The sequence below is a fragment of the Bombina bombina genome, chromosome 1, assembly GCF_027579735.1.
Source record: "Bombina bombina isolate aBomBom1 chromosome 1, aBomBom1.pri, whole genome shotgun sequence".
NCBI lineage: Eukaryota > Metazoa > Chordata > Amphibia > Anura > Bombinatoridae > Bombina > Bombina bombina.
Genome location: NC_069499.1, coordinates 624721653 through 624742233, shown reverse-complemented (window position 1 = coordinate 624742233; position 20581 = coordinate 624721653). Strand labels below are relative to the sequence as shown.

The window sequence follows — 20581 nt, the reverse complement described above, 5'->3', positions numbered from 1 at the left end:
GGAGTAAGAAGAGATCTCATTCTGGCAGATTTAGCTGCCAGAATAAGAATGCTAGGAACAGACAGCAGCCAAGAAATGCTGAAATGAGTACTGGATCTGCTCCCATCTTTCCTTCTACAAACCATTTACTGCCAGAGGAGGTCTGTTCCCACCTCCCCTTTTACAATCCCATTCCCTGCCAGAGGAGGTCTGTTCCCTTCTCATATAGTACAAATCCGTTTACTACCAGAGGATGTCTGTTCCCACCTCCCTTTCTACAAACCTATTCAATATTAGACAAGGTCTGTTCCAACCTCCTCTTTTACAAACCCATTTCCTCCCATAGGAGGTCTGTTCCCTTCTCACATAGTACAAATCCGTTTACTACCAGAGGATGTCTGTTCCCACCTCCCTTTCTACAAACCTATTCAATATTAGACAAGGTCTGTTCCAACCTCCTCTTTTACAAACCCATTTCCTCCCATAGGAGGTCTGTTCCCTTCTCACATAGTACAAATCCGTTTACTACCAGAGGATGTCTGTTCCCACCTCCCTTTCTACAAACCTATTCAATATTAGACAAGGTCTGTTCCAACCTCCTCTTTTACAAACCCATTTCCTCCCATAGGAGGTCTGTTCCCTTCTCACATAGTACAAATCCGTTTACTACCAGAGGATGTCTGTTCCCACCTCCCTTTCTACAAACCTATTCAATATTAGACAAGGTCTGTTCCAACCTCCTCTTTTACAAACCCATTTCCTCCCATAGGAGGTCTGTTCCTTTCTCACATTGTACAAACCTGTTTACTACCTGAGGAGGTCTGTTCTCACCTCCCCTTCTACAAACCCATTCACTATCAGACAAGGTCTGTTTTCCACCTCCCCTTCTATAAACCCATTCCCTCACAGAGGAGGCCTGTTCTCACCCCCCCTTCTACAAACCTAATCACTGCCAGAGGAAGTATCTTCTCACCTACCCTTGTACAAAACCAATTGTTTCCAGAGGAGGCTGGTTCTCACCTCCCCTTCTACCAAGTAATTCACTGCCAGAGGAAGTCTCTTCCAACCTCCCCTTCTACAAAGCCATTCACTGCCAGAGGTGTTCTGTTATCACCTCTCCTTCTAAAAATGCATTCACTGCTAGAGTAGGTCTGTTCCCACTTCACCTTCTACAAAACCATTCACTGCCAGAGGAGGTCTGTTCCCACTTCACCTTCTACAAACCCATTCACTGCCTGAGGAGGTCTGTTTCCACCTCACGTTGTACAAACCTATTTACTGCCAGGAGGTCTGGTCCCACTTCCCCTTCTAGAAACCTATTTACTGCTAGAGGAGTTATGTTTCCATCTCCTGTTCTACAGGCCCATTTACTTCCAGAGGAGGTCTTTTCCCACCTCCCCTTCTTTAAACCCAATCACTGCCAGAGGAGGCATTGTAAGGGGACTCATCAGGAGCTGCCGGTCCGGCCACTCCGGTTTATATGCCTAGAGTTGTGGCTTCCATCTCGGAGTCCAATGGGGAGGGATGCCAAGAATCTGGTCTTCATACTCCTGCTGCAGCTCCACTGGGTGTGCATAGCTGCATGCTGCCAGAATTTAAAGGGGCCATGTTCTAATTACTGAAACTCTCACTTGAAAAACTATGGTGAAGCTCACTCTGCCCATTAACCTTGTCCCTGGTTCCTGAAAAGCAAAAGCATATTTACCTGCTGTAATGGTCACCTTGTTCCAGAAACTCTTGATTATTTACCTGATATTATGTTTGCTCACCTTGCTCTAGACACCACACATACTTACCTGATACCTCTGTATGCTCACCTTGTTCCAGAAATCAAGCATAATTGCCTTGTACCTGCAAATGCTAACCTTGTTCCAAAAATCAAGCATACTTGCCTTGTACCTGCAAATGCTAACCTTGTTCCAGAAATCAAGCATACTTGCCTTGTACCTGCAAATGCTAACTTTTTCCAGAAATCAAGCATACTTGCCTTGTACCTGTGTATGCTCATCTTGTTTCAGAAATCAGGCATACTTGCCTTGTACCTGCGTATGCTCATCTTGTTCCAGACACCACGCATACTTACCTTGCACCTGCATATGCTTACCTGGTTCCTGAAAGCCAAGCAGACTTGCCTGATATCTGTGTATGCTCCCCTTGTTCCTGAAGCTGTATCTATCTTGTATCCAGTGACAACCTCACCAACAGTACCTGCTGGGTATCCTGTGCCTTCTGAGAAACGTGTCTACTACAACAGTGACAGCCTTCCTCAAACCAGCTGTGCCTGCTGCACCTATCTGGTATATGTGAAAGTTTCATCAACAGTGCTGGGTATCCTTTGCCTGTTGAGAAAACTATTTCTGTTTTCCTCTTACTAGCTGTGCCTGCGGTACCTACCAGGTATTCTGTGACATCACCCTTTACAGTTCAATGTAAGCACCAGTGCCAATTGAATTTTGTTACTGCAAACTATTTAAAGTATTCTAAACCTTGTATTGGACTTTAGATTTCTGCATAGGGCCTATGTTCAAACTTGCTGTTTCTGTGATCTTCAATCTGAACTACCAACTGTTCTTTTGCTTATCAATCAGTAAAGCTTTTAAAAAAACTTTCATTGTTCTATGTATCTGTTCCTGCTTTCTGAGTTTCACATACCCTAACCTCCTCAAAGGTATTTTCCAACCTTGCCTTCTACAATCCCTTTCACGGCCAGAGGAGGTCTACTCCTGCTTTGCCTACTACAAACCCAATCACTGCCAGAAGCGGTCTGTTCCCACCTCACATTGTACAAACCTATTTACTACCAGATGAGGTCACTCTGTTCCCACCTACCCTTTGACAAAGCCATTCACTGCCAGAGGATGTCTGTTCCCATCTCATTTTCTACAAACGTTTTCAATGCCAAAGAAGGCCTGTTCCCACCTCAGATTGAACAAATACAGTCACTTCCAGAGGATGTCTGTTCCCACCTCCCCTTCTACAAACCATTCACTGCTAGAGGAGACCTGTTCCCATCTCACATTGTACAAGCCTAGGCACTGCTGTGCAGACCTCTTTCCATCTCCTCATCCTTTTCCTTAAGAAATGTCTGCCTGGACATGTGTTTGGCAAGATAATGCATATTAATGACCTTAATATACAAAGTGAAAGAAAGAAGAGCAAGGCTATAAAGTTAAATAAATAAAGGATAGGAATTAATTAAACCTCTGCCTGAGTACATATGGTTATTCTGTGGCTTGGTCATTCATACTGAGACAACTTAAAGTAGATGTTCCTGAGATCCTGACCTGTGTTGGTTAGCTGTGGAAAGGGTGGCATACTGTAGTTTGTGAGGTGCATTGACATTTAAATATGGTAAGGACATCTCTTTGTCTGTTCATATGGAACAGTGTATATAGACTATATGTATAAAGTAGCAGAAAATATTTATTCATAGTAAAATGCTCAGCGAATTTAGCACTTGTGTAGAAATACACTGTAATTTTTCATTTTGGTTCACCCTAATAGCACTGTTTTTATTTTGAGCAAGAATTGTCAGTTTTTCTCTCACATAACCATGGCCAGTATACATTTCCCCTTGTTTATGTTACCTCTATTTCATTTTCTGTTCTCTAAATAATGCAAAAAATGTAATCAGGTCACGACAACGTTACTGGCAGTTCTACTGGTCAAGATGCACCTGGTTTCCTTTTCACATAAGATTTCTGTGGACAAACACTGAACTCAGTCTCTGAATCCAGGCCTTGTTTTTAGAAAGTCCACTTTTACCTCCATATATACAGGCCTTTTAACTGATGGCTAGGTGACTAAGCTGCTCAATTTGACCTATGTAGATGTAGATCCAGTGGTTAATATCCCTCTTGCAAGTCTACATCTTCCAATGAAAATTATTTCCAATGGCTTTTTGCGTGGTTATCAAATTCAAATCCATTACAAATCATTCAAAACCCTTCAATAATCCATTTATTGGATTATTTTCCAATGCATTTATGGCATGCAAATTTCTCCTTTAAATTGCATGGTGACAATTTGACATCTTTATTCCAATCACTCAAACAACACTGTCAAAGGACTATTGAACTTTTCAAATTCTATACCTGTTGAAACAGCCTTTTTCTTCTTAAATGGAAAGAGTCCACAGCTGCATTCATTACTTTTGGGAAATAAGAACCTGGCCACCAGGAGCAGGCAAAGGCAACCCAGCCAAAGGCTCAAATACTCCTCCCACTCCCCTCATCCCCCAGTCATTCTTTGCCTTTTGTCCCAGGAGGATGGCAGAGAAGTGTGAGAATTTTTCATTTTGGTTTATGTCTCTTATAGAGGGTAGTGCTCTTCTGTATGGGACAGGAGTTTTAAGTAGTCCTGTCAGTCTCTCAGTGAGGGCTTGGATGAAAGTTAGAGTCCGGAGATGCAGGGAGTTTCTTTCTGTGAAACCATCCTGACTCATATTAACAGCTCCTCAAGCAATTAACGTTGTCGAACTTTGCTTCGCTGCCTGCATTCTTCTCTCAAGTCCATGGCGGGGGCCATGCTACTATCCGTCACACTTGAAGGTCCGTGTTCCTGTTCCACGGCATAGATTCCGGTAAGATCGTTTCATTTTACTTTATTTGCAATGTACTGTAATGTGAATGTTTCCTGAGAGGCTACCACCTTGCGGGTCTAACTTATACATAAGGGTCTCAGTGAGTCTCTCTTAGTATCTTGGAATTAAGGGTTAATATCTCCTGAGGGGGGTTATTGAACAGGGGGGTTTATAATCATTGCTTATGTGCAATGTTTACTGGGCTCGTGGTTGGAACATTGAGGCATTTGGAAGTGAGGCGGCCTTTTGGTTGGGCGCACTTGTTTTGGACTGTACAGTTCACCTTGTGTTCGGGCGGGGCTACCTTCCGTTTTTCCCGACCGTGTGGCGAAGAAACATTTTCTAGTCCGCAGGGGTCTGGTCATAGGAGGTGGTAAGTGCCCCAGCCATTGGGGGTGTCAGGAGTCGTTTTAGTTTTTACTTCTTTAGTCCATATTTAAATATCCTCTATCCAGTTATGGAGGATTCTGATGCTGAGACTGTGTTAATTTCAGATTCAGTTACAGAGGATTCTGATACTGAGACTATTTTGATTTCAGATTCTGTGTCCGGTGATGAATCCGGAGTGGCCTTGTTGACGCCTGTCAATCACTTTTGTTCCGTATGCCATTTCAGAGCGCCTGGTTCTTCTGGCTCAGGGAATCAAGGGACTGCTGAGCCATCCGCCTCTGGGGGTCCTGTCCTCCGAGAGGCGAGTTCCCTACCAAATCATACGTCTGCACATGCGGGTAACCCAGTTTGATTCCTCCATGCGGGGTGGCGTGTTTCCCCCGGAGGTTGCAGCACGTTTTCGCTTCCACTTAATGTTAACTATTGTTTGTTTGCAGATTCCAGACGTTTATTTGAGAATGTGCTTGTGCCCTATTGTCCCAGCCTTCTGCCTTGGGGAGGGCCTCTACAGTTCCCTGCGGGGGTATCTGTCCCTGAGTGCTGTGCCTTCCGTTACAGGATTGTGCACCTTAGCGTGTTGCTCAGACATGTTTTTCAGTTATTGAATGACCCTATTATTACCAGATACAGGGATTTTCAGTCTGATAATTCGAATGGTGCACCTCATTAGACATGTGGGGATGAAGTAATCTCCTGATTGTCATTTGTTTGCAATCTTTCCCAGTTTTGTGAGATAGGGCTCTGTTTGGCTGGTCCTGCGGGTAGGCCTGTGTATTTTTGGGTGTTAACCTCCAAGTTGCCTTATATTTTATTTATATATCTGATGGGAGGTCTTTTATTTGTTTTTGTTTCCTTCGGGAACCTTCTGGGATTGATACTCTATTACTTCTTTGGAAGTTGTTGGACATGTATTCCTCTGTTACAAATGTCTGTGCAGGGTGGTCCTGTCGGGTTCGTTCGGTCTTGCTGTTCAGACACGTGGCGCTGTTCTGCTCGGCTGGTTCGGTAGAAGCGCAGAGTGCTCATGTTATCATTATTTGTTTTTTTTTGTTAAGCTAAGCATTCGAGAGTACCTGTGGGTCGTGAGGTGGGAAGGATTGTTTCAGTCCTTATAGCCTTCAGTCATAAATGACCGGGCAGGGGAGTTTTTCTGCTGCGTCACTCTATCTGACATCTGATTTCATCAGAACTTAGTTTTCTCCCCCATGTGGTGGAGGGGGGAGGGCTTAATGCCCCTTACCTCTATTAAGTGGTTTGGCCTTAATTTCTAGGCCTCTGGATTTGTCCTTTTGGGCTTGATCCAACAGCTTGTACAGGATAGCTGTCTAGCATGCGTAAGGTTTGCAGTTTGAAACCTGTTGCAGCTCTTGCAGGTGTATGCGTAAGCTGTTTCTAGTGTCTTCTTCCATTGCCTCCGGGTGAGTGGATCTCCTTTTAAGATCTGTGTTTCCTGGTGATGGTTGTTCCCTGCAGGGATTTTTGTTTAGCTTGGGGTCTTCTGGAGCTGGGTAGGCTTTGTGCCTTCTCTTCCTTGTGTCCTCTGCTTGTGTGGAGGTGTTAGGGAGATTAGTCCTGTTAGTAGGATTTTTTGACCTTGAGGTATCCCTTGGTCGTCCTGAGGCTCTGAGAAGTATCTTCATACGACTTCTAGCCTTGCTCCTTGGAGCATTGGACTTTAGCTAGGGGTAGCTCCTTCCTTTGGTCGGGGCTTTCGAGTTCTCTCGCTATCTGTATTTTCTGGATATGCATCCATACCCTTGTGTTTGGCTTTTTGGCCAGTTGGGGTGTTTAGTTCTAGGGTAAGGTTTGCCTGAACTATTAGGTACCCGGACCTGTTTTTCTCCCTGAGACTTCCGGTTGCTGAAGCTTCGCTTGGCCTTTTTACTGACCCACTCTTGGTGGTTTTGGAATCTTGGATCTCAGGGCTGGTTGGGGGTTCCACGGTAGTGGGAACTGGGGCTATGTCCTTGCTCCATCTACCTATCCATGGTTGGCCAGGATTTCGGAGTATTTTTTACTCTTTGCCACAGAGTGACCCTTGTCCCCTGGTGGTTAGCCGTGTGGCTTGAGCCTTAAGGGTGGTTGGTTCATACCCAGCTGCTGGCGTTGGATGTCCAATTTCTGGTGCGCCTTAGGGTTGCATTCCCCTGGTCAGCTTGCCAGTGTTCCAGTGGATTCCCTGCTCTGCAGGTGAATGGGTTGGCTGTGCTTCTGCTTGACAAGCTACTTGTAGGGGGGTCCTTTTCCAGGACATCTGTGTTGGGAATTTCTCTTCCCATTATGTCCTTTTGGGGATATCAGTTCAGGGGTGGCAGTGTCAGAGAGGGCTGTGTTGCCTAGTATAGTGAACAGTCCTTTAGCTGTGGAAGAGGAGCATACTATGGTGGGCAGTCCTTCAGTCATGGAAGAGGGGCATACAAGTCAGGGCCAGAGGCAGATATTGGTGGTAGGAGACTCTATTATTAGGAAGGTTGATAGGGTAATTTGTCATCCAGACCCTTTACATAGAACAGTTTGCTGTCTTCCAGGGGCTCGTGTTAGGCATATTGTGGAGCGTATTGATAGATTGTTAGAGGGATGTGGGTCTGATCCTGCAGTCATGGTGCATATTGGTACTAATGAAGGAATCGGTGGGAGATGGAGAGTCCTAAAAAATGACTTCAGGGAGTTAGGTAGCAAGCTTAAAGCAAGGACCTCCAAAGTAATATTTTCTGAGATATTACCAGTGCCGTGTGCTAATTCAGTAAGGCAGAAGGAGTTAAGGTCTGTTAATTCATGGCTAAAGACATGGTGTAAAAATGAGGGGTTTGACTTTTTAGAACACTGGGCTGATTTTTCACTAGGGTACAATTTGTACAGTAAGGATGGATTGCACCTGAATGACATGGGTGCAGGTGTGTTGGGGGAAAGGATGGTAGCACGTTTAGAGAACCTTTTAAACTAGGCAAAGGGGGGGAGGGTCAGTTAGAACAAAATAGAACAGAGAGATCAGTCTGTGAATATGACAATCCCTTAATATCTCAAGGAAGGGATGACTTAAGAAATGTCACATTAGAAAATATAGAGGAAAGCACACCGAGTAGCAGCAGAAAGCACATGAAAATTAAATGTATGACAACAAATGCAAGAAGCATGACAGGTAAAATGGGGGAGCTGGAGCTCTTAGTTGCAGAAGAGGACTATGATGTTATCAGTATAACTGAAACTTGGTGGGATGATTCACATGACTGGGCAGTTAACTTAGAGGGGTATACATTATTTAGGAGGGACAGGAATAATGAAAGGGGTGGAGGAATCTGCATGTATATTAAACCTAACCTTAAACCTACAATAAGGGAAGATATTTATGATACAAGTGACAATGTAGAGACCCTGTGGGTTGAAATAAAGAGTGGGGGGAAAAATCCTAAAAAAATATTACTAGGAACATGCTACAAGCCTCCCAACATTAGTGACCCGGAGGAAACCCAACTACTTATCCAAATAGGTAAGGCTGCTAATAACAGTGCTGTAATTATGGGAGATTTTAACTACCCTGATATAAACTGGGCCAATGAAACTAGTAATTCAGCTAAGGGGGATAGATTTTTAAATGTTCTCAGGGATAACTTCTTGTCACAATTAATAGAGGAGCCAACTAGGAGTAAAGCTATATTGGATTTAGTGCTATCAAACAATACAGATATAATATCAAACATAGAAGTTAAAGAACATTTGGGTAACAGTGATCATAACATGGTCACATTTGAAATCTATTTTCAAATGCAGTGTTTTAAAGGCTTAACTAAGACTTTTAATTTCAAGAAAGCAAAATTCAACGATTTAAGGAAATCATTAAATAATATAAATTGGGACAATGTATTTTCTAATAAAAATACAGAGAATAAATGGATAATATTTAAAAATGTGTTAAATAAATATACATATCAACACATACCATATGGTTATAAAAGTAAAAATAAAAAAATAAAGCCATTATGGCTAAATAAAAATGTGTTAAGAGAAATTAGGAAAAAACGTAGGGCATTTAAATTATTAAAAGAAAATAGTACAGACTCAGCATACAATATTTATAAGGAATGTAACAAAGCATGCAAAAAAGCAATCAAATTAGCCAAAATTGAAAATGAAAAATTAATTGCTAAGGATTCTAAGTCTAACCCTAAAAGGTTCTTTAAGTACATAAATAGCAAAAAATCTAAGAAGGATAATATAGGTACATTAAAATGCGTGGAGGGTAGCATGATAAATAATGACAGGGAGAAGGCTGAGGTACTAAACCAGTTTTTTTCTTCAGTATACACAAGAGAGGAACCATTGAATGATACTTTTGAACATAATAGAACATGCCAGTCCATACCACTAACTGGGTTTTGTTTAGAGGATATCAGGAAAAAACTGGAAAATATTAAGGTAAATAAAACTCCAGGCCCAGATGGAATACACCCAAGGGTGTTAAGGGAACTTAGCACTGTTATAGACAAACCTTTACTCGTAATTTTTCAAGACTCATTATCCTCAGGCATGGTACCCCAGGATTGGCGTAAAGCGGATGTGGTGCCACTCTTCAAAAAGGGAAGCAGGGATGATCCAGGAAGCTATAGACCAGTTAGTCTGACATCAATAGTGGGGAAGATATTTGAAGGGATTATAAGGGATTATATTGATGAGCATATTCGTGTAAACAGGATTATGAGTTCTAATCAGCATGGCTTTAGGAGAAATAGATCATGTCAAACTAATCTAATTAGATTCTACGAGGAAGTAAGTAAAAATATAGATAAAGGGGAATCAGTGGATGTGATATACTTAGATTTTGCAAAGGCATTTGATACAGTGCCACATGAGAGATTAATGCACAAAATTAAGGGACTGGGAATAGCTGAAAATGTTAGCTCATGGATAAATAACTGGATAAAAGATAGGGAGCAACGAGTAGTAGTAAATGGATCATACTCAGATTGGACAAAGGTAATCAGTGGCGTCCCCCAGGGATCAGTACTGGGCCCTGTTCTTTTTAATATTTTTATAAATGACTTGGAGCAAGGATTAAATAGCGACATCTCTATTTCTCCAACATAGGTGTGTCCGGTCCACGGCGTCATCCTTACTTGTGGGATATTCTCTTCCCCAACAGGAAATGGCAAAGAGCCCAGCAAAGCTGGTCACATGATCCCTCCTAGGCTCCGCCTACCCCAGTCATTCTCTTTGCCGTTGTACAGGCAACATCTCCACGGAGATGGCTTAGAGTTTTTTAGTGTTTAACTGTAGTTTTTCATTATTCAATCAAGAGTTTGTTATTTTCAAATAGTGCTGGTACGTACTATTTACTCAGAAACAGAAAAGAGATGAAGAATTCTGTTTGTATGAGGAAAATGATTTTAGCAACCGTAACTAAAATCCATGGCTGTTCCACACAGGACTGTTGAGAGCATTAACTTCAGTTGGGGGAACAGTTTGCAGTCTTTGCTGCTTGAGGTATGACACATTCTAACAAGACGATGTAATGCTGGAAGCTGTCATTTTCCCTATGGGATCCGGTAAGCCATGTTTATTACGATTGTAAATAAGGGCTTCACAAGGGCTTATTTAGACTGTAGACATTTTTTGGGCTAAATCGATTGATATTAACACTTATTTAGCCTTGAGGAATCATTTATTCTGGGTATTTTGATATAATAATATCGGCAGGCACTGTTTTAGACACCTTATTCTTTAGGGGCTTTCCCAAAGCATAGGCAGAGTCTCATTTTCGCGCCGGTGTTGCGCACTTGTTTTTGAGAGGCATGGCATGCAGTCGCATGTGAGAGGAGCTCTGATACTTATAAAAGACTTCTGAAGGCATCATTTGGTATCGTATTCCCCTTGGGTTTGGTTGGGTCTCAGCAAAGCAGATACCAGGGACTGTAAAGGGGTTAAAGCTTAAAACGGCTCCGGTTCCGTTATTTTAAGGGTTAAAGCTTCCAAATTTGGTGTGCAATATTTTCAAGGCTTTAAGACACTGTGGTGAAAGTTTGGTGAATTTTGAACAATTCCTTCATGTTTTTTCGCAATTGCAGTAATAAAGTGTGTTCAGTTTAAAATTTAAAGTGACAGTAACGGTTTTATTTCAAAACGTTTTTTGTACTTTCTTATCAAGTTTATGCCTGTTTAACATGTCTGAACTACCAGATAGACTGTGTTCTGAATGTGGGGAAGCCAGAATTCCTATTCATTTAAATAAATGTGATTTATGTGATAATGACAATGATGCCCAAGATGATTCCTCAAGTGAGGGGAGTAAGCATGGTACTGCATCATTCCCTCCTTCGTCTACACGAGTCTTGCCCACTCAGGAGGCCCCTAGTACATCTAGCGCGCCAATACTCCTTACTATGCAACAATTAACGGCTGTAATGGATAATTCTGTCAAAAACATTTTAGCCAAAATGAACCCTGTTCAGCGTAAGCGTGGATGCTCTGTTTTAGTTACTGAAGAGCATGACGACGCTGATATTAATATCTCTGAAGGGCCCCTAACCCAATCTGAGGGGGCCAGGGAGGTTTTGTCTGAGGGAGAAATTACTGATTTAGGGAATATTTCTCAGCAGGCTGAATCTGATGTGATTACTTTTAAATTTAAATTGGAACATCTCCGCATTTTGCTTAAGGAGGTATTATCCACTCTGGATGATTGTGAAAATTTGGTCATCCCAGAGAAACTATGTAAAATGGACAAGTTCCTAGAGGTGCCGGGGCTCCCAGAAGCTTTTCCTATACCCAAGCGGGTGGCGGACATTGTTAATAAAGAATGGGAAAGGCCCGGTATTCCTTTCGTCCCTCCCCCCATATTTAAAAAATTGTTTCCTATGGTCGACCCCAGAAAGGACTTATGGCAGTCAGTCCCCAAGGTCGAGGGAGCGGTTTCTACTTTAAACAAACGCACCACTATTCCCATAGAGGATAGTTGTGCTTTCAAAGATCCTATGGATAAAAAATTAGAAGGTTTGCTTAAAAAGATGTTTGTTCAGCAGGGTTACCTTCTACAACCCATTTCATGCATTGTCCCTGTCACTACAGCCGCATATTTCTGGTTTGATGAACTGATTAAGGTGCTCGATAGTGACTCGCCTCCTTATGAGGAGATTATGGACAGAGTCAATGCTCTCAAATTGGCTAATTCTTTCACTCTTGACGCCTCTTTGCAATTGGCTAAGTTAGCGGCTAAGAATTCTGGGTTTGCTATTGTGGCGCGCAGAGCGCTTTGGTTGAAATCTTGGTCGGCTGATGCGTCTTCCAAGAACAAGCTACTAAACATTCCTTTCAAGGGGAAAACGCTGTTTGGTCCTGACTTGAAAGAGATTATCTCTGATATCACTGGGGGTAAGGGCCATGCCCTTCCTCAGGATCGGCCTTTCAAGGCAAAAAATAGACCTAATTTTCGTCCCTTTCGTAAAAACGGACCAGCCCAAGGTGCTACGTCCTCTAAGCAAGAAGGTAATACTTCTCAGGCCAAGCCAGCTTGGAGACCAATGCAAGGCTGGAACAAGGGAAAGCAGGCAAAGAAACCTGCCACTGCTACCAAGACAGCATGAAATATCGGCCCCCGATCCGGGACCGGATCTGGTGGGGGGCAGACTCTCTCTCTTCGCTCAGGCTTGGGCAAGAGATGTTCTGGATCCTTGGGCGCTAGAAATAGTCTCCCAGGGTTATCTTCTGGAATTCAAGGGACTTCCCCCAAGGGGAAGGTTCCACAGGTCTCAGTTGTCTTCAGACCACATAAAAAGACAGGCGTTCTTACTTTGCGTAGAAGACCTGTTAAAAATGGGAGTGATTCATCCTGTTCCATTGAGAGAACAAGGGATGGGGTTCTACTCCAATCTGTTCATAGTTCCCAAAAAAGAGGGAACATTCAGACCAATCCTAGATCTCAAGATCTTAAACAAATTTCTCAAGGTCCCATCTTTCAAGATGGAAACCATTCGAACTATCCTTCCTTCCATCCAGGAAGGTCAATTCATGACCACGGTGGATTTAAAGGATGCGTATCTACATATTCCTATCCACAAGGAACATCATCGGTTCCTAAGGTTTGCATTCCTGGACAAACATTACCAGTTCGTGGCGCTTCCTTTCGGATTAGCCACTGCTCCAAGGATTTTCACAAAGGTACTAGGGTCCCTTCTAGCTGTGCTAAGACCAAGGGGCATTGCAGTAGTACCTTACCTGGACGACATTCTGATTCAAGCGTCGTCCCTCCCTCGAGCAAAGGCTCACACGGACATCGTCCTGGCCTTTCTCAGATCGCACGGCTGGAAAGTGAACGTGGAAAAGAGTTCTCTATCCCCGTCAACAAGGGTTCCCTTCTTGGGAACAATTATAGACTCCTCAGAAATGAGGATTTTTCTAACAGAGGCCAGAAAGACAAAGCTCCTGGACTCTTGTCGAATACTTCATTCCGTTCCTCTTCCTTCCGTAGCTCAGTGCATGGAAGTGATCGGGTTGATGGTAGCGGCAATGGACATAGTTCCTTTTGCGCGCATTCATCTAAGACCGTTACAACTGTGCATGCTCAGTCAGTGGAATGGGGACTATACAGACTTGTCTCCAAAGATACAAGTAAATCAGAGGACCAGAGACTCACTCCGTTGGTGGCTGTCCCTGGACAACCTGTCACGAGGGATGACATTCCACAGACCAGAATGGGTCATTGTCACGACCGACGCCAGTCTGATGGGCTGGGGCGCGGTCTGGGGATCCCTGAAAGCTCAGGGTCTTTGGTCTCGGGAAGAATCTCTTCTACCGATAAATATTCTGGAACTGAGAGCGATATTCAATGCTCTCAAGGCTTGGCCTCAGCTAGCGAGGTCCAAGTTCATACGGTTTCAATCAGACAACATGACGACTGTTGCGTACATCAACCATCAGGGGGGAACAAGGAGTTCCCTAGCGATGGAAGAAGTGACCAAGATCATTCTATGGGCGGAGTCTCACTCCTGCCACCTGTCTGCTATCCACATCCCGGGAGTGGAAAATTGGGAAGCGGATTTTCTGAGTCGTCAGACATTGCATCCGGGGGAGTGGGAACTCCATCCGGAAATCTTTGCCCAAGTCACTCAACTTTGGGGCATTCCAGACATGGATCTGATGGCCTCTCGTCAGAACTTCAAAGTTCCTTGCTACGGGTCCAGATCCAGGGATCCCAAGGCGGCTCTAGTGGATGCACTAGTAGCACCTTGGACCTTCAAACTAGCTTATGTGTTCCCGCCGTTTCCTCTCATCCCCAGGCTGGTAGCCAGGATCAATCAGGAGAGGGCGTCGGTGATCTTGATAGCTCCTGCGTGGCCACGCAGGACCTGGTATGCAGATCTGGTGAATATGTCATCGGCTCCACCTTGGAAGCTACCTTTGAGACGAGACCTTCTTGTTCAGGGTCCGTTCGAACATCCGAATCTGGTTTCACTCCAGCTGACTGCTTGGAGATTGAACGCTTGATTTTATCGAAGCGAGGTTTCTCAGATTCTGTTATCGATACTCTTGTTCAGGCCAGAAAGCCTGTAACTAGAAAGATTTACCATAAAATTTGGAAAAAATATATCTGTTGGTGTGAATCTAAAGGATTCCCTTGGGACAAGGTCAAGATTCCTAGGATTCTATCCTTCCTTCAAGAAGGATTGGAAAAAGGATTATCGGCAAGTTCCCTGAAGGGACAGATTTCTGCCTTGTCGGTGTTACTTCACAAAAAACTGGCAGCTGTGCCAGATGTTCAAGCCTTTGTTCAGGCTCTGGTTAGAATCAAGCCTGTTTACAAACCTTTGACTCCTCCTTGGAGTCTCAATTTAGTTCTTTCAGTTCTTCAGGGGGTTCCGTTTGAACCCTTACATTCCGTTGATATTAAGTTATTATCTTGGAAAGTTTTGTTTTTAGTTGCAATTTCTTCTGCTAGAAGAGTTTCAGAATTATCTGCTCTGCAGTGTTCTCCTCCTTATCTGGTGTTCCATGCAGATAAGGTGGTTTTACGTACTAAACCTGGTTTTCTTCCAAAAGTTGTTTCTAACAAAAACATTAACCAGGAGATTATCGTACCTTCTCTGTGTCCGAAACCAGTTTCAAAGAAGGAACGCTTGTTGCACAATTTGGATGTTGTTCGCGCTCTAAAATTCTATTTAGATGCTACAAAGGATTTTAGACAAACATCTTCCCTGTTTGTTGTTTATTCAGGTAAAAGGAGAGGTCAAAAAGCAACTTCTACCTCTCTCTCTTTTTGGATTAAGAGCATCATCAGATTGGCTTACGAGACTGCCGGACGGCAGCCTCCCGAAAGAATCACGGCTCATTCCACTAGGGCTGTGGCTTCCACATGGGCCTTCAAGAACGAGGCTTCTGTTGATCAGATATGTAGGGCAGCGACTTGGTCTTCACTGCACACTTTTACCAAATTTTACAAGTTTGATACTTTTGCTTCTTCTGAGGCTATTTTTGGGAGAAAGGTTTTGCAAGCCGTGGTGCCTTCCATTTAGGTGACCTGATTTGCTCCCTCCCTTCATCCGTGTCCTAAAGCTTTGGTATTGGTTCCCACAAGTAAGGATGACGCCGTGGACCGGACACACCTATGTTGGAGAAAACAGAATTTATGTTTACCTGATAAATTTCTTTCTCCAACGGTGTGTCCGGTCCACGGCCCGCCCTGGTTTTTTAATCAGGTCTGATAATTTATTTTCTTTAACTACAGTCACCACGGTACCATATGGTTTCTCCTATGCTATTATTCCTCCTTAACGTCGGTCGAATGACTGGGGTAGGCGGAGCCTAGGAGGGATCATGTGACCAGCTTTGCTGGGCTCTTTGCCATTTCCTGTTGGGGAAGAGAATATCCCACAAGTAAGGATGACGCCGTGGACCGGACACACCGTTGGAGAAAGAAATTTATCAGGTAAACATAAATTCTGTTTTTTGCAGATGATACTAAGTTAAGTAAGGTCATAAGGTCAGAGCAGGACGAACTGTCTTTACAAAGGGATTTGCTAAAATTAGAACTATGGGCAAGTGAATGGAAAATGAGATTTAATACGGAAAAATGCAAGGTTCTACATTTTGGAAGTAAAAATAAGCAGGCTACGTATTTTTTAAATGGGACAAGACTTAGCCAAACACAGGAGGAAAGGGATTTGGGAGTAGTAATAGATAACAAGCTAAAGATGGGTGCACAATGCAGGGCAGCGGCTTCAAAGGCTAATAAGATACTAGCATGTATTAAAAGAGGCATTGATTCAAGGGAGGAAAGCATAATTCTGTCATTATATAAAGCCCTGGTAAGACCTCACCTTGAGTTTGGAGTGCAGTTCTGGGGACCAATTGCTAAAAAAGATATTGCAGAACTAGAAAAAGTTCAGAGAAGGGCCTCAAAGCTAATAAGGGGATTGGAGAAATTAACCTATGAGGAGAGGCTAGCCAAACTGGGTCTGTTTTCTTTAGAAAAAAGGCGCTTGAGAGGTGACATGATTACTTTATATAAATATATTCAAGGCCCATATACAGAGATGGCAGAAGCTCTGTTTATTCCAAGAAAATTGTTTCTGACAAGAGGTCATAATTTAAGGTTGGAGGAAAGGAGATTTAATCTCCTGCAACGGAAACGTTTTTTCACTGTGAGAGCAATAAAATTGTGGAACTCATTACCAAAGGAGGTAGTGAATGCCAATACCATAGATACATTTAAAAATAGTCTGGATAAGTTTCTGTATTCAAACAAAATTCATGGATAGGATTGCTAGTATTAAATGGGTCACATTTTAATGGGGTTATTTAAGCTTAACTGGAGCTTTTTGTAAGTATTTTAGATTTGTATAGGTTGAACTCGATGGACTTCAGTCTTTTTTTCAACCTTATCTACTATGTTACTATGTATTAGCCGGTGCCTTCGGCCTTGAGGACAGTTGTTCTTCATATGGAGATAGAGTCCTTGCTTGGGGCTTCTCCTGGATGGGAGACAGATGGAATTGGTTCCCCCGGGGTTCTTGCTGTGTCCAAGCAGACTTGTTAGGCCTTTATTTTGATAGATCCTTAGGCCTTGTTGTGCTGTAGCCTTGTTGTCTGTTTTCAGAGTCAGATTGTACTTGTACTCTGTGGGGATGGCTGTGCTATCCTTATGCTTGTTCCTGTACCTGTTCGGAATTCTTTTGTTCCCCTGTTTTAGATCCCTGAGGCTGAGTTGCTCCAGCTGGCTGTGGTTCTGCAGGTCAGGATGGCCGAGCGGTCTATGGAGCTGCGTTCGGTCACAGTCTCCTGGATGTGTGAGCTTTGTTGAGTCTATCCTGTTAGCTTAGTCTGCTAGGGTATAGATTTTCCATTCAACTGGCTCCATTGATTTCAGAAGAGAGTTTACTCTTTCTTCTCGGGGGGCCTCAATCGAGGTTTGGTTTCCCCTTTTTTAGGGACCTGTGTACAGGTCCGGCGACTTAGGTTGCCTGGAGCGTGCCCTCTGTCTGGGGGTTACTTTTGTGGTCTGTTTCTTGCATGACTGCTTCCTTGCAAGTATCCTCTATGTCATCCTGTTATGGACTCTGTGTTTTCAAACTTGGGGTTCTCTCCTGGGTGCATTACACACTTTTTCATGGTTGAATGCCTTGCTATTCTTGACACTGGGAGGACTTTGCATTTTCAGTTGCAATCCGTACTTGCAGGATGTTGGGGAGACGTCTGTTCTGTCTCTGTGTCCAGTCTTATCCTGGGTTTCGCTTGCTATAGGCGTGGCCTCCTTTCCCTGTTTGGGCCCCTTTGGGCCTCTGTGAGCTGGACTCACTCGTGGAGGTGTTCTCTTTTGTATTAGGGGACCTTTTTGTTTCCTTGGTTCTCCCTTGCCATGTTCCCTTGGGGGTTTAGGCTGGTGTTTCCTTCATTTGTGGAAATGAGTAGTGGAGGGCGCTTTTTTTTGGCGACAGTGTCTCCTGGAGGACTGTTGGCTCAGTCGAGTCGGCTTTTTCCTTTTTAAAGTTTCTCGGCTTTGGACAAAGCAGTGTTTTTCCTCGGGTAGAAGTTCAGGCTTGGTGCCCTCAGTATGGGCCGCCTATGTACCCTTCCGCCTTGGCATTCAGTGTCCTCTATAGCTTGGGTATTGTTTTCCCTAAAGTAATGAATGCAGCGGTGGACTCTTTCCATTTAAGAAGAAAAACATAAATTATGCTTACCTGACATTTTCCTTTTCTTCTGATGGAAAGAGTCCACAGCTCCCCACCCGTAATTTTATGTGGGGCGTCCTTATATTCTTCTGGCACCTTTCACCCTGATATTTCTTCTACTGTTCCTTGTTCCTCGGCAGAATGACTGGGGGATGAGGGGAATAAGAGGAGTATTTGAGCCTTTGGTTAGGTTGTCTTTGCCTCCTCCTGGTGGCCAGGTTCTTATTTCCCAAAAGTAATGAATGCAGCTGTGGACTCTTTCCATCAGAAGAAAAGGAAATTATCAGGTAAGCATAATTTATGTTTTTTCCTATTTCAAGTCGCATTTTTTTTTATCTATCACAGTTGTTTTTTGTTTGGTTTTTAACAATATTAAAGTTGTTCTGCATGCTAAGTTCACATGTTAATAAACAACATAACAATCCAGTTTAAAAGTGATTTAAAAAAAAAAACTTAACTTAACTTATTTATGTTTGCACTTGTTGAAAAAATGTGTTTTATAAAATTATTTAAAAAATATATGATATTATTAATTTCTCATATAATTAATTAAGGATGTTGTGGAAAACCTGCATTCAAACATATTAGGAAGATAGGAAGTCATTGTCAAAATTAAAATCAATGTATGCCTCTTCGTGTCAATCATTTTTCTTTTTGTCCTATTAATAGCCACTATATGTGAAGCTGTGCATCTTAGGCATCTATGCTGAACAGATAAAATAACGTTATCAAACTGCTAATAATTACATGGTTTACATCTAACATTGTAAAGGCAATTTGGCTTCAGATACTACAAATTTAAGCTTGTAAAGTGATGATGGCACCTTTGCAGTTAGAGCTTAAATGTCATTACACAATTGCATTTTTCACGCCTTGGGCAGTGGAAGCAAAGGTTTCTTCCGATGATTTGTGTTAAGTGACTTTGTGGAGTTTTCCTTGCTCATTCTTTAAGAAGTACACATTTTTAAATGTGTGACTATTCTGGGCCCAATTTCTAAAGAAAAGTTTCTGTATTAAATGTTAATTTCTTTTTCATAAGGGGATGAGAGTCTGAGTCATTACTCCTGGGATTTCAACTCCTGGCCACCAGGAGGAGGCAAAGCTACCCAAAGATTCTACAAGTTTTTAATCCCACTCACCTCTCTGATATTCCTGTCTTTTTCTTTGCCTCTTCAGGAGAAGGTGAAGATTGAGGTGTTCAGGATTTTATCCTAAGTGAAACTTTGAAGAAAGGGGCATAGGTACTACTTCCAGTTCATGAAGAGAATGAGTATTATAAGCACATGAAAAGCTGGCATTTTAGATTTTCTATCCAGCTGCTATTATAGGTTTAGGCAGCAATTTCCCTTATTTATAAACAGAACATATTTGCTGCTATATTTATTTGTGTTTTGCATTCTGTGGGTCACTTTGTATTATATGTAGAGGTTATTTTACTTACATTTTAGCTTTTTGAACCCCAATGGAGACTTCTCTAGAGAATTCAATCTCTCGAAGTGAAATTGCATTTATTTTTTATTTTGGCATGTTGTTGATAAGTTTATTTATGAGTTTTACTGTAGTATATACATGTATAAATTGTTAATATGTGTACTATTTTTCAGAGCACAAACTGACTTATGTGTAGGTATGTAAGTGGAAATGTTTTCATTATTTTGGAACTATTGCTTGTTTCATTAATTTTAGCAGCTTAATTGAGATTGCCAATATATTTTGGCTATTTGTACAAAGATAAATTATGATTTTTGACAGAATTTACTTTTTTCGTGTTGTTAGGGGGATATTTTGAATTTTTAAATTTGTTTGGAATTTACATCAGTATATTCTTTTTTCCTGCTTATGTGGTTGACTTCTTTAGCGAAAGTGTTTTATTGGACAGTAACTCGTAGAGGCCTAGATTTGGAGTTTGGCGGTAGCCGTGAAAACCAGCGTTAGAGGCTCCTAACGCTGGTTTTAGGCTACCGCCGGTATTTGGAGTCACTCAAAATAGGGTCTAACGCTCACTTTCCAGCCGCGACTTTTCCATACCGCAGATCCCCTTACGTAAATTGCGTATCCTATCTTTTCAATGGGATTTTTATAACTCCGGTATTTAGAGTCGTTTCTGAAGTGAGCGTTAGACATCTAACGACAAAACTCCAGCCGCAGGAAAAAAGTCAGTAGTTAAGAGCTTTCTGGGCTAACGCCGGTTTATAAAGCTCTTAACTACTGTGCTCTAAAGTACACTAACACCCATAAACTACCTATGTACCCCAAAACCGAGGTCCCCCCACATCGCCGACACTCTAAAAAAAATTTTTAACCCCTAATCTGCCGACCGCCACCTACGTTATACTTATGTACCCCTAATCTGCTGCCCCTAACACCGCCGACCCCTGTATGATATTTATTAACCCCTAATCTGCCCCCCTCAACGTCGCCTCCACCTGCCTACACTTATTAACCCCTAATCTACCGACCGGACCTGAGCGCT

The 20581-nt window shown here is 42.6% G+C and overlaps 1 protein-coding gene across 2 annotated transcripts in view; it reads left to right on the top strand.

Annotated features, from left to right (window-relative positions):
- The window catches only part of OPHN1 (oligophrenin 1), a 268509-nt gene that overhangs the window by 119041 nt on the left and 128887 nt on the right, over positions 1–20581 (top strand). The gene's annotated exons all lie outside the window — the stretch shown is intronic.